The sequence below is a fragment of the Oryctolagus cuniculus genome, chromosome 16 (assembly GCF_964237555.1).
Source record: "Oryctolagus cuniculus chromosome 16, mOryCun1.1, whole genome shotgun sequence".
Classification (NCBI taxonomy): domain Eukaryota; kingdom Metazoa; phylum Chordata; class Mammalia; order Lagomorpha; family Leporidae; genus Oryctolagus; species Oryctolagus cuniculus.
Genome location: NC_091447.1, coordinates 30,569,330 through 30,583,555, shown reverse-complemented (window position 1 = coordinate 30,583,555; position 14,226 = coordinate 30,569,330). Strand labels below are relative to the sequence as shown.

General features: G+C 40.4%; 1 protein-coding gene across 3 annotated transcripts in view; it reads right to left on the bottom strand.

Moving 5' to 3' along the window:
* The window catches only part of SUGCT (succinyl-CoA:glutarate-CoA transferase), an 825,030-nt gene that overhangs the window by 290,290 nt on the left and 520,514 nt on the right, over positions 1 to 14,226 (bottom strand). The gene's annotated exons all lie outside the window — the stretch shown is intronic.

Below are 14,226 nucleotides of genomic sequence, written 5' to 3'. Positions count from 1 at the left end.
GTCTCAGGCCTTCACAGTCTGTCTCCACACTGCTACTCTTGCCTCATCTCTCAGCTCTTTCCACTTTTCAGTCTCCAGCCTCTCTAATAACCCTGTGAGATACACACAGATCACTTCTTATCCACTGTGTCCTATCTTGTCCGTCAAACTCGCAAACCTCGTTCCACACTTAACTTCTACCACCTATGAAGCATACCCTGCTTCTGCCCCTTCACCCAGTTCTTCACCGATCTCTGTTTCCTCACACACACAATTTATTCCTTCCTTCATTAATGCTTTTTATCTCAGAGATCTCAGTGTTTCTCTAGACTGAGCTCAAGATTCTAGGTATTCTCTTTTTTCCTCCATTTCCAAGTGCTCTGCAAACTCTACACAACATCTGGTTTGTGGTAGGTTCCCTTTAATGTTTGTTGAATGACTGAAAATAATGAATGTATGAAATCAAAATAAAATTTTAAGCTTTGAAATTACAATATTAATTTTAGGAAGAGATGTGTTAATCCCAAGTAAAAACATTTAAACATGCCAAATCTTCTACTCCCCTCAAAATGTGGAATATGTGAAACGTAAAGTGTGAGTTACTAGGTAATGCTTCTTGTACTTCCATTTTCTATTTTTTTTTAAGATTTATTTTATTTATTTGAAAGAAAGAGTTACAGAGGGACAGAGAGAGAGCTCTTCCATCCGCTGGTTGACTCCCCAGATGGCTGCAATGGCTGAAGCTGCGCCAGTCTGAAGCCAGGAGCCAGGAGCTTCTTCTGGATCTCCCACATAGGGGCAGGGGTCCAAGGACTTGGGCCATCTTCTACTGCTTTCCCAGGCCATGGCAGAGAGCTGGATCGGAAGAGGAGCAGCCAGGACTAGAGCCAGTGCCTATACAGAATGCTGACACTTCAGCCCAGGGCTTTAACCCACTGTGCCACAGCGTCAGCCTCTCCATTTTCTTTGAACATAAGACATACACTGGTGTACTGTGACAATGAATTGAATGACATTAGCACCACTGAAAAGCCACATTTCACACTGATTGGAAATGGATGGTTGTGAAGTTGACTGGAGTAGAACATAAATGAATTCTCTTGGTTTGTTGCTTCAGAGCAGACTTAAAATTTTCCTAAATACCCCTGGCTGTATCTTCATGACCATCATCTTACGGTGGCAAAAGCCTCAACTGTTAGCAAAAGGTTAAAATCGACTAGGCTGAGTGCTACAGGGCAGCTGCCTATGCTGCTCTGCCCAGCAGAGGGCGTATAGCCCTCTCTTCCCCCAGTACCATGCATCACAGGTCAACAAGACTGGGAGGACTGGGTGACACAGTCAAACAAACCCAAACCTCTGAATCTAAGTCATTATGCTGACCTCCTGCTCTCTGTGCTGTTCTTTCCATTCAAAATGAGGTGTTAGTGAAGCCTCCAGATCTCAGGCACACCAGCTCTGAAGCAAATAGGGAGAGAGCAAAGGTGAGGCTGTTCACTTAGCAATGTCATCATTTCTTGAAAAGGAAAGTCATGCCTATTTGGCATTACAGCTGCAGAAAAGTATCAGAAACTGTCTATATCACACATTCTGATTCCATCCTCCTACCAATAAGGGAACATAGAGGTGGAAGCCTTCAGTATGCCCCTCCTCCAACTTGCTTTAGATATTTAAGGTATCCAAATGTATCATTAAAATGACCTACTATTTTTTTTTTGACAGGCAGAGTTAGATAGTGAGAGATAGAGAGACAGAGAGAAAGGTCTTCCTTCCGTTGGTTCACCCCACAAATGGCCACTACGGCCAGCTCACTGCGCTGATCTGAAGCCAGGAGCCAGGTGCTTCCTCCTGGTCTCCCATGCGGGTGCAGGGCCCAAGCACCTGGGCCATCCTCCACTGCCTTCCCAGGCCACAGCAGAGAGCTGGACTGGAAGAGGAGCAACTGGGACAGAATACGGTGCCCCAACTGGGACTAGAACCCGGAATGCCGGCACTGCAGGTGGAAGATTAGCCTAGTGAGCCACGGTGCTGGCCAAAACGACCTACTATTTAAAGGTTTGATGGTGGTAAACTTATTTCTCTAAATACATTACTTGTACTTTTTTGAAGGGCAGCTTGTACAAGAGGATGTAAAACATGAAATTCAAGGGGCCAGCACTGTGGTGTAGTGGGTAAAGCCGCCGCCTACAGTGCTGACATCCTATACGGCACTGGTTTGAGTGCTGGCTGCCCCACTTCTGATCCAGCACTCTGCTATCACCTGGAAAAGCAGTGTGCTTGGGCCCCTGCACCTGTGTGGGAGACTGGGAAGAAGCTTCTAGCTCCTGGCTTCAGATCCGTGTGGCTCCAGCCATTGTGGCTATTTGGGGAGTGAAACAGAGGACAGAAGACCTCTCTCTCTCTCTCTTTCTCTCTTCCTCTATCTCTGTAATTCCACCTTTCAAATAAATAAATACATCTCTAAAATAAAACATTAAACTCAAAAGACAAATGTTGCCCAGTTTATAGGGGTCATAAATCTAGAAAGGAAAAACAGAAAATAAATCAATTCGATTTATAAAATAATCCAGATGCCCCACAAGTTCCCTCCCCGTGCTCTCTTTTTGTGTGCTTCCTCTCTCTCTCTGAAAACTCTAAGCCCTATCAAAACAGTGGAGATGGCAAGGGCCTCTGGATAACACTCAGAAAGATGACACAAAAGATTGTCTTTTCCCTTCAAAATACATCTCAAACAGAGAAATGAGAGGTCAACATAGAATTCCCATATTGAGGGAACTCCCTCAAATGATAACTGAAAAACTGTGGGTGTCTTGTTTAGCCTGAGAACAAAGTGGAAGTCTGGGGGTGATGAAAGATGGAGCTTGCTCTAACACCTTGTTTGCAGTGTCAAAGGGTAAAATGTCTATCTCAAAGCCCTGAGAAGTCCAGAAGAATTTCAAATGAGAATGACGTAAGTAGAGTTTGCATGTTGAAATGTTCACACTAGAAATAGAAGATGGGGGGGGGGCTAGCTTATGCATATCAAATGCATCAATTAAATTTTCTGCTTGTTAATGATGGTTCATAGCAATATCACTATTTTTTGAAATGAAGAACATGCTAAATAATAATGGGCAGTTCCTTCTATTTTTAGTTCATTTATTTTACCCTAGACTGATGTGTCGCTCCCCCTCTTCGTGGAGGAGCAACACTAAACCCTGCCTAGGCTTCATATCCGAGTCACGGCACCATTATGTCGCTCCCCCTCTTCATGGAGGAACGACACAGGACCCTGCACTGTTCTTTTGTCTGCTCGGCCCTCCCCGGGTTTGCTGCTGGTTCTTCCCGGGTTGGCTACCATCCCTTCCACCTCCGTGGAAGGGCGGTTCCCCCTGGCCACTTTCCCAAACACTTCCGCGGGGGAGCGGCACACCGCCAGCCGGCTCTCTTGGGGGGCTGCACAGGTGTTCCCTCAGATGTTCCTGGTGCATGTTGTCTCTCTCCTCCTTTATAGTCCTCTTCCGCCAATCCCAACTCTGCTACCCACACGCCGAGTACGCTGCTCTCCTCCAATCAGGAGCAGGATCAGCTCCTGGAGGTCATCACTCAAGATGGCAAGAGGCAGCTGCGTAGAAGCTGTTTTCTCCTCTCCCAGCACCATATTGTGGGAGAGCAGATGCATAGAATAAGTCTTAATTCCAGTAACTCAGTCCAGTCCGGGTTGCTCCCCACACTGATGGTGCTAGGGTCCCAGGGTCCCATGTCTTAAATCACCCTAGGAATCACAATTTATGTAAGCTACAGGGCCTAGAGCCATCTAAACCTAGAATAAAATTCCAATTGGCTTTCTTTGCTCTCCTACTTACCAATTATATTGCTCATTATATGGGAAATCAATTTCAGAAAAAATATGGAATTATTATGTTCAATATACTATTATAATTGGGAACTCTGAGATCAATCAAATGTAATCACTATTTTCTAGAAACTCAGAGACCTTCAGATTAAGTAGAAACAAAATATATTTTTGTTTTCATTTTATGTTTCATTTTATGATTTATTTTATGCAAGTAAAAATACAAATGCTATCTTTATGAATTTGTAATATATCTACAACCCAATTCTCCAAACATACAATTTAAATTTAGAAAAATCAAATTTAAATTCACATTTTTCCTGTAATCTTAGGTTGTATTTCTTCTAAAAACAAAGATTATTTATCAGCACCAAGCTAGAGAATTGGAAATAGAAAATTTACTTAATTCCTTATAGAAATTAAGTTCCTCAGAAGTTCAGAAGAGAATTCTTCTGTCCCCTTCAGACTTATACTTAAAATGTCTAAACCAGTTTGCACCCCCATAGAAACACAAAGTGAAATATATTGTTTGAGTACTCGTTATAGCATTAAATCTCAATGCACAGCACATTAAGGACAGAGATCCTACATGAGGAGTAAGTGCACAGTGACTCCTGTTGTTGACTTTACCAATTGACACTCCTGTCTATGGCATCAGTAATCTCCCTATGCTCCAGTCATGAGTTTCCAAGGCTATGGAAGCCCTCTGAGTTCTCCGACTCTTATCTTGTACTAAACTGATCTTCTGTAAAAAAAAAAAAAAAAAAAAAATTATCAATTCCCAACTTGACTCTCACTGGGATTAAACATGACAATAGGTCTGATCTGATTTCATCATCATTTTAAAAAAAATCATCTATTATTTTTCACTTTATGTTTCTGTGTGGGAGCAAACTGTTGAAATCCTTACTTAATGTATACTAAGCTGATCTTCTGTATATTAAGATAATCGAAAATGAATCTTGATGTGAATGGAAGGGGAGAGGGAGTGGGAAAGGGGAGGGTTGTGGGTGGGAGGGACGGTATGGGGGGGAAGCCATTGTAACCCATAAGTCGTACTTTGGAAATTTATATTCATTAAATAAAAGTTAAAAAAAAGAATAATTTCATTAATGAATAAAACACCTCTTTAAAAAAAATGTCTAAACCAGTGCCATTGCTCTAAAATTGCTCTGTCATTATTGTAATTCTGAAAAGTAGCTGCCCAACAGTTTTGGGAGATTCCTACCGTTTCTAGAACCAAGAGGGAAAAACCCAAAGATCATTGTCCTATTAAAAGTTGCCATGCATCAAGTGTCTGATAATAATAGTAGACAGAATTCAAAAGGAGGGAATGTCCAACATGGGAAGCAGTCCACACAGCAGACTCATAGAATGACAATTGCTTTAAGTAAAACTGATCTCAGAATTAGCCCTTAAAGCATTTGGATGTGGCTGAAAAACCCGTGAGATCAATTCAAGCATGGAAAGCCAAGACACTGTGGCAAAAAATATCCTACATGAAGGATCTCTGTGAGACCCCAGTGGGAAGAAGGGGCCATCCAAGAAGGATGTACTTTTCTCTGAAGGGAGGAGAGAACTTCCACTTTGTTTATGACCTTGTCTAAATACTGTTGTGGTCACAAAAGGCTTCCATAGCCTTGGCAGCTCATGGCAAGAACCTTGGGTGATCACTGACATCATAAATAAGAGTGTTAATTGTTAAATTAACAATAGAAGTCACTGGGCACTTACTCTCCTTATAGGACCTCTGTCAATGGTTGTACTATGAGAATTAACTGCAAAACTTATTCTCAAACAGTACTTTATACATTTTGTGTGTGTGTGTGTGTATGTGCAAACTGTTGAAATCTTTACTTAGTATAAAGTTGGTCTTCTGCATATAAAGTTAATTAAAAATGAATCTTAATGAAGAATGGGATGGGAGAGGGCGTAAGAGGTGGGATGGCAGTGACGGTGGGAGGGTGGGTATGGGGGAAGAACCACTATATTCTTAAAGTTGTACCTATGAAATTTGCATTCATTAATAAAGGTCTTTAAAAAACAAAAAGATGCTATGGCTATGGTAAACACAGTCTTGGGTGGAACTGCTAATCCAATGGGAGGGAGAGAGATTATACCTAGAAACGGAGTGGTGAAAAAAAGAATGAAAGATAACAGAAGGAAGGGTTTAGCTCATGCAGGTTCTCATGAGGACACTATGACTTCCTATTGTTTTAAATAACTGAGGTTCTCCAGCTTGTTGCTCCCTCTGACCTGAGTAAGTATATGAAGGTTTGAAGGAAGACCTATAATTTAAAAAAAAAAAAAAAAAAAAAAAAGTAAAAAGCCGGCGCCGTGGCTCAATAGGCTAATCCTCCACCTTGCGGCGCCGGCACACTGGGTTCTAGTCCCGGTTGGGGCGCCGGATTCTGTCCCGGTCGCCCCTCTTCCAGGCCAGCTCTCTGCTATGGCCAGGGAGTGCAGTGGAGGATGGCCCAGGTGCTTGGGCCCTGCACCCCATGGGAGACCAGGAAAAAGCACCTGGCTCCTGGCTCCTGCCAGGATCAGCGCGGTGCGCCGGCTGCAGCGGCGGCCATTGGAGGGTGAACCAACGGCAAAAGGAAGACCTTTCTCTCTCTGTCTCTCTCTCTCACTGTCCACTCTGCCTGTCCAAAAAAAAAAAAAAAAAAAAAAAAAAGGAAGACCTATAATTTGAGAGAGAAAAGGGAATCAATTTCACTCATCAATGTTGATTTATTTAAAATGAAATCACATTTAAAACATTAAATATTAAAATGCTAAGCATAAAGAGTACTTCAAAATAAAGATATAAGTTAGCATTTTAGTTCCAATATAAAATTTAAATAGTGGGACAAGAAAGTATTTGTAACTGGAAATGTTAGGTGGTTTTTTTGTTGTTTTGGGTTTGTTTGTTTTTTTTTTTTTTTTTTGACAGGCAGAGTTAGAGAGAGAGAAAGAGAGAGAGAGAGAGAGAGAGAGAGAGAGAGAAAGGTCTTCCTTTTCTGTTGGTTCACTCCCTCAAATGGCTGCTACGGCCAGCGTGCACTGTGCCGATCCAAAGCCAGGAGCCAGGTGCTTCCTCCTGGTTTCCCATGCGGGTGCAGGGCCCAAGCACTTGGGCCATCCTCCACTGCCTTCCTGGGCCACAGTAGAGAGCTGGACTGGAATAGGAGCAACCGGCACTAGAACTCAGCACCCATATGGGATGCTGGCGCCACAGCTGGAGGATTAACCAAGTGAGCCACAGTGCTGGCCCCAGGGTGAAGTTTAATGTTAATGATCAACAAATGAAGCCAAGGTATTTTGTGGTTCATGTAATTATTTCCACAACTGACTCAAAATCTTCAAAACTGCTTCTGAGAAGTATTATTTTATCACTCAAAAATCCATTACACTAGTACCACATGGATTCATGACAAGGACATATGTGTTTGATAGCTAAAGTCCACAGGCAAACTTCTCTCCATTCACTGATTAAACAAGCCAGGAGCACCAGGTCAATAGAAAAAGATGTAAGAAAATTAGAATGATAAGGAATTTTTAGAGTGTACATCCAGGTGCAAACACTACTTATTCCTGCCTTATTCAATCATTATACCAGAAGCTATTTACTAAGGAAAATCCCCCCTTTCACCTGTGTTAACCCCATAATGGCACAGACTTCAAGTGAACATGGAACTTAAAAATCATATCCATGTTATTTTGTATTTTTTGTAGAGCTGGCATCAAATGCATAGGCTCCAATATATTTGGCTATTTTGAGTGGTAGTGATACATTTCATTTTTTGACAAAAATATTGGGACACAGTATAAGAGGACTTCAAAAGGCTTATAGAAAATGGAATTAAAGCATAAATTTTGGTGCAAAATTTTAAAGGACATGCACAGTTTTTTTTTCTTTCTCTTTTTAAAAAAGATTTATTTCATTTATTTGAAACACAGATTGACAGAGAAGTAGAAAGATAGAGAAAGAGAGAGATATCTTCCATCCACTGGGTCACTTTTCAAATGATTGCAATGAGTGAAACTGGGCCCAGTGAAAGGCTAGAGTCTGGAACTCCACCTGGGTTGCCTTTGTGGGTGGCCGAACCCAAGTACTTGGGCCATCTTCCATTGCTTCCCCAGGTCCATTGGTAGAGAGTTGTATCAGAAGTGGAGCATCCAGGACTCAAATAGGTAGTCTGATATGGGATTCCATTGTCACAAACAGCTTAACCAGCTATGCCACAACACCACCCACCCTTCTCTTTCATGCATAGTTTTTTTTTTCCCATAACATGCATTTTCCGTGAATTTTTTTGAAGATTCTCATATGAAAATACATGTATCTTTAAAACCCACTCATATCAAAGTATAGATGGTTTATAAATGAAATGAAGCAAAATTATCTCTATTTAGAGAATTCTGAGCACTGTCTTCACTGATGAATATATCTATTTCTTTAACATGCAATGACATTTTATTCAGTTGAATCTAATCCACAAAGCTTATGAAGAAAAACAACTTTATCTTCATCCTTTAGAAATTATATATACCACGGAATATTACTTAGCCATAAAAAAGGGGTGGAATCCTATCTTTTACAACAAAATGAATGCATCTGGAAATAATCCAGTCCACAAAAGACAAATATCTTATGTTTTCCCTGATCTGTGGTAACTAATACAGAACAAAAAATGTAATGTATATGAGCAAAATTGACATTCTGAGATTTGATTATTGTTTACAGCCCTTTGTCTCTACCATTGAGGAACAGTAGTGTGTTTTTTTTTTTCTTCTGTTTGTTGAATTCTTTACTTAGTCGAGGCTTAAACTAAAGATTATAAAATAAACTGGAGGCCAGTGCTGTGGTGTAACAGGTAAAGACACCTTCTGCAGTGCTGGGATCCCACATGGGTGCAGGTTCGAGTCCTGGCTGCTCCACTTCCAGTTCAGCTCCCTGCTAATGAGCCTGGAAAAACAGCAGAAGATAGACCAATTGCTTGGGCCTCTGCATCCATGTGGAAGACCCAGATTAAGCTCCTGGCTTCAGACTGGGCCAGCTCCAGTCATTGTGGCCATTTGGGGAGTGAACCAGCAGATGAAAGATCTCTCTGTCTCTCTACCTCCTTTCCTCCCTCTGTAACTTTGCCTTTCAGATAAAGAAATACATCTTTTAAAAAATAAATAAAATAACCTGAAAGTATGTCACTATAAAAATTAAAAGAAAGAACAAGAAATGAAGAAGCAGTAAGGGTGGGAGCATGGGTGGGAGGGAGGGTAGCATGGGAAGTATCACTATGCTCCTAAATCTATGTATGTGAAATAAATGAAGTTTGCTCACCATATATAACTTTGAAAAAATGAAAAAAATTCTGAACTTATATGCCCTCTTGACCAAGAGAAAAAAATAGTTTACTTTGACTTCAATGATTTCTACTTCCTCCCAAAGGTATTTGAGGATTGATTTTTTTTTGAATTACAAAGGAATTCAAGGACCAGGTCTCCTACATCTTCCATCAAAGGAAAACGAACGGGACATGTTACAACTTCATCCCCAGCTGATGTGAAGGCCCTGGTGATTGCTTAATGCACAGAAGTTCTCTCATAAAACTCATGACATTTTCAAAATTAATACCTTGGATTACATCCTGCAAATGTGGGAACATTCAGCCCTGATAACCCATTCATCTAGCAACAATAACATGTGGGATGCTAGCTGAGAGATTTTCAACACATCCTTTTCAGTTTGGTTAAGAAAAGTCTTGCATGAACAACTGTTCTTAGGTTTGCATGAATCTGGCTTGAGTCTAAACGGGGATTTACACACACTTTAGGAATGAGTGGATTAGGATTCTGGCTTTTATTCTTTTGTTTTTTGAATTTTTTGCTTTTATTTGTTTGGGAGGCCAGTTCTTGAAAAAAAATTAAAAAAAAATATAACACTTTGGCACATGTATATAGGAAGAATATGTAAATGTCAGGACATTTCTAAATGGGATGAGTCTTAATAAAAGCCCCACAGAAAGAATAACTGTAAGTGAAGCTGACAGGTACAAGAATGTTCCTCTCAGATGTCAGTGTTGTGGCGTAACAGGTAAAGCCACCAGCATCCCATGTGGGCGCTGGTTCATGTCCCATCTGCTCAACTTCCATTCCGGCTTCCTGCTAATGGCTTGAGAAAAACAGAAGGCAGCCCAAGTATTTGGTTCTCTGCCACCCACATAGGAGACCTGGATGAAGCTCCTGGCTCTTGGCTTTGGCCTAGCACAGTGCTGGCCACTGTGGCCATATGGGCTAGGGAGTGAACCACCAGATGGAAGCGCGCGCTCTCTCTCTCTCTCTTCCTCTCTCTCTCTCTTTGTGTATGTGTGTGGGTGGGTGTGTGTGTCTCCTTCTCTCCCAGCAATACAGACTTCAAAAATAAATAAATAAATATCTTTTAAAAAGGAGGGTTGCTCTGGCATGTGATAGACAATGCAAAGACGAAGAGAGATGCTCTTGTCATTTGTGTGGAACATGACGTAGCTCCTCCACAATGAGACACAGAGATCCCAGCTCCATGTTCTGCTTGAAAGAGCTTCATGAACAGTTGTTGCCGGTTCTTTGGATGCCAAAATCAGTAACATCAGTATCTCTACATAGAAGGCAAGGAATGGCAGCCACACCTGGCATTTCCCCTGACTGAATTCCTGGGATTTTTCACTCCAGCAAGCGGAGCTAGTGAGTGTGTGTGTGTGTGTATGGGGATATGGGGAAGGGGGAGCAGAGAGAGCTGCTTAAAAGCTAGGGGTCTGGAATTACACCAATGATAGAAATATTACTATGTATTATCCACAAGCTAGTAAGCCTAGGGAAACTTGGTTGAGAGATCAAAAGCAATTGGGATTTAAGTTTGTTTTTAGAAGAAATAAGAGAGTTTTACAGAAGAAAATCAGATGGTTAATTTGGGGGGAAAAGAACACTTATAATCAATAAGGTTACTTATATTACTGAGAGTCATGCTCATACAGGAAATCTTACAAAATGAATCCATCCTTAGGAGGACTGAACAGCCTTCCAAGGACCAGCTTCGGTGCTGAAGTTAATATGACCCCCAAAGCAAAGACAAGTAAACCACTGCAATTTGGTGTAAAAACCATGGCCATCATCTACCCTCCCACGCTTCATTTCCTTGACATTAAATAAAGCATTCTTTACCCTCCAATTTATAGCCAACAATCTAATTTCCTAATTAATGAAAATGAACAAGCTACCCACAAACTTCTTAGAAAACTCCCCCATTCCTGTGATATCCTGTGGCAAGGATAACAACGGGTAACCAGCAAGTTTCAAGCCCAAGCTTCTGAGGCTTCTTTAACGTGTTGGTTTCAACCTCCCTCTCTCATCTGACCACAAAGCAAAGCTGCTTCCTGTCATCTCTGAAATGAGCTGTAGGAACAAGAGACACGATTTTATGCAGAAGGAAATGTGGAGGAAGGTGAGCCACTTCAGGCCTCCCTTACAACTCCAACTCTACAGAAACCTTCATGTTTCAAATTGTGGATGTAAAGGGAGAGGACTTTGGAGGTGCTGGAGATGATCCTACTTGCAATCACTATTCTTTTATCCATATGTGAAGGTCCGACACATTCAATTTTTCCAAGTCAGTTTAAAGAGAATATCTTTGCAGCTGACTTTTGACTGCTTTGGATGCCCATATCCCATATCATAATGCTTGGTTTGCGTCCCGGCTCCACTCCCAGTTCCGGCTTCCTGCTAATGCATATCCTGGGAGGCAGTAGGTTAGGCCTCAAGTGGTGGGTCCCTGACACTTATGTGGGAGATGGTATTAAGTTCCTAGCAATTGGCTTCAGCCTGGCTGAGCTCCAGCTTTTGCAGGCATTTAGGGAGTGAACCAGCAGATAGGAGCTTGATTTTTGTGTTTCGCTTCTGCCTTTCAACTAACTAATTAATTAATTTTTAAAATAATAAAGAACTCCTTAATTCTAAGTCATATAACATACATAAGAGGTTTTGAAATTTATAACCTGCCTGCAAAGATACTGTGGTTGGTATGGTAGCCGTTATTCACTGCTCAGAGTTACCATCTTATTATATCACCTTCTCAACAGTGTTGTTTTCTAAAATCATATTCTACAGTTACTTCTCACTCCACATGTACTGTACAGATATATGACCTATCAGATCCTCTTTTGTTCCACCCATTCTGGATTCACGGTTATCAGAACACTGCATAGCTACATGAATAGTCCTTATTTTTATCATGCTTCATTCAAGTTTTCTACTATGATAAGAAATCATATACTTACAGGTCCAAATCATTTATTACCTCTATGATTCCTCCTTCATTCACTTTTCAAAACAGCACCTGTCTCTATAATGCCATAGCCTGCTGACATATTTGATAAACTGTGTGTGTGTATGTGTTTGAGCTATTGATTTCTTCCCTTTTGGTGCCCATGGTCACTGAAATCCCTCTGAGGAATCATGATAGGATAGAGTAACAAGTACCCAGAGGGGAGACCTACCATGCCCCAACATGGGAGAGAGGCATAGTTCCAATAAACTCAGAGTAGGGTGTGGTCCAGCTACCGTTTCTCATCTCTGTACTCCAGATGAAAGCAAAAGATGTGAGTGTGAATTTAAATAGCTGTTATCTTTGCATGTGCATACCTATCCAGATATGAACCTGCAAGGGCATTGACACTATAGTGGAAAAGAAACCACTTGTCTGTAAGAAACCACAGGCACACTCTGTGGCAGAAATGGAAACAGGCAGTTGTAGACTGATGAGTTTTCAGACTTTTTCTGATCTTTTTGGATAAAATAAAACACTGGATTTCTATACTAGATGATTGAATGGGAATATGAGAATATCTGAAGTGTTCCAATGATTAGCTGAAAAAAATTCAAGAACATATTACCTGTAATAGCTATGAATAGGCTAAATTATGACACAGCAACAATCAGTTTAAGTCTCAGGGGCTTAAAAATAACAAAGGGGCATTTCTCTTCCTTGCCATATGACAACTGTGAGTTAACAACACTGACTGGTGGAGAAACCAGCATCTCAAGTATTTACCAGGTCACCATTCCAAACAGAATGAAAGGATTTTAGGGTCTCCGACCAGATATTACAGGCTCTGGCCTGGAAATGACAAACACCCTCTGTTTACAGAGCCTCATAGTCCCATCCTACTATAAGAAAGCCAGGAAGTGCAATCCTACCATGTTGCCAGGAGTCAGAAAGCTGGAAATATTTGGTAAACAGCACTGATGACTACCACATGACCTTATTTGTACCCCAAGCCTGAAAAACAGATCACGCTTGCTAAAATAAATTGAATTGTATTTTACTGAAGTAGATATTCCTTTTTATTTAGTTTAAATGAATAAAATGTACATTATTCATAGATATTGTGAGATTCTCTGTAACCAGTCTGAAAGAGTCTAGGAAAAAAAATTTCTGAATCTAAGTTGCACAACAATTGCACAATCATATCTTCAAGAGCTTTTGCTAAGAAAATCAGGCCAAACCAACTCCTTATTTGATAAATATATTGGGAAAAATTAATCCAACTATTAACAAACAGATTTTTACAAGTTAAGGATTTTGTTTTGAAGGAAGTAGAGTCAGATGGAAAACAAAGATTGATTAAATGGCAAAGATACGAGATTTAGTTGTTCATCTTCTACTGACGTGGTGTATAGCTTTGAAGAGTTTCTTAAGCCCTTGTGCTCCAGTATTTCTATCCATAAATAGAAATCACTATTTCATTTGATTATCAAATAGGCATTTAGCATCCATTGATTCAAGACATATAGCTGCATCAGTAATACCGAGATTAAAGGGAAAAAATACATAATCCTTGATTTCATATATCTTACAATCAATTTGAGCCTAGTGACAGAAATCACCTGGTACTACATAATAAAATGTGTTAATAAAGGTATGGACAGACATAAAATGAAAATTATTATGACTTTTACTAATCTTTTAAAAATACTGATATATGATACCCTAAAGGGAAGTAAAAAAGAGGACAAGTGGTAAGAAAGGCAAGGAATATGAGAAACAAATGAATACTTCAACACCTCATATATTAGCTGAAAGATGGTCTCCATCTATCCTCATCTACTGAACTCCAAGTGTTCAATGAAACACATGTCTACATATTAAAGGATATATAAAGTCAAACCTGTCAAACAGGGTGTGACCCATTCAAGTTTCCTTGTGTAGCTCAGAGCGTTTTCCTTTGCTTCCTAGGTATTCTGCTTGGAATAATGTGCACCTTTTTAAAGAATTCAGCTTCCTAGACAATATAAAATCACATATTACAGCAGAAATAGGTAGTGTTACCAAAACACTCTCTATAAATTTAGGAAAGTGACTACAAATTTCATTTGTGCCCCTATGGTCCTTTTAATGT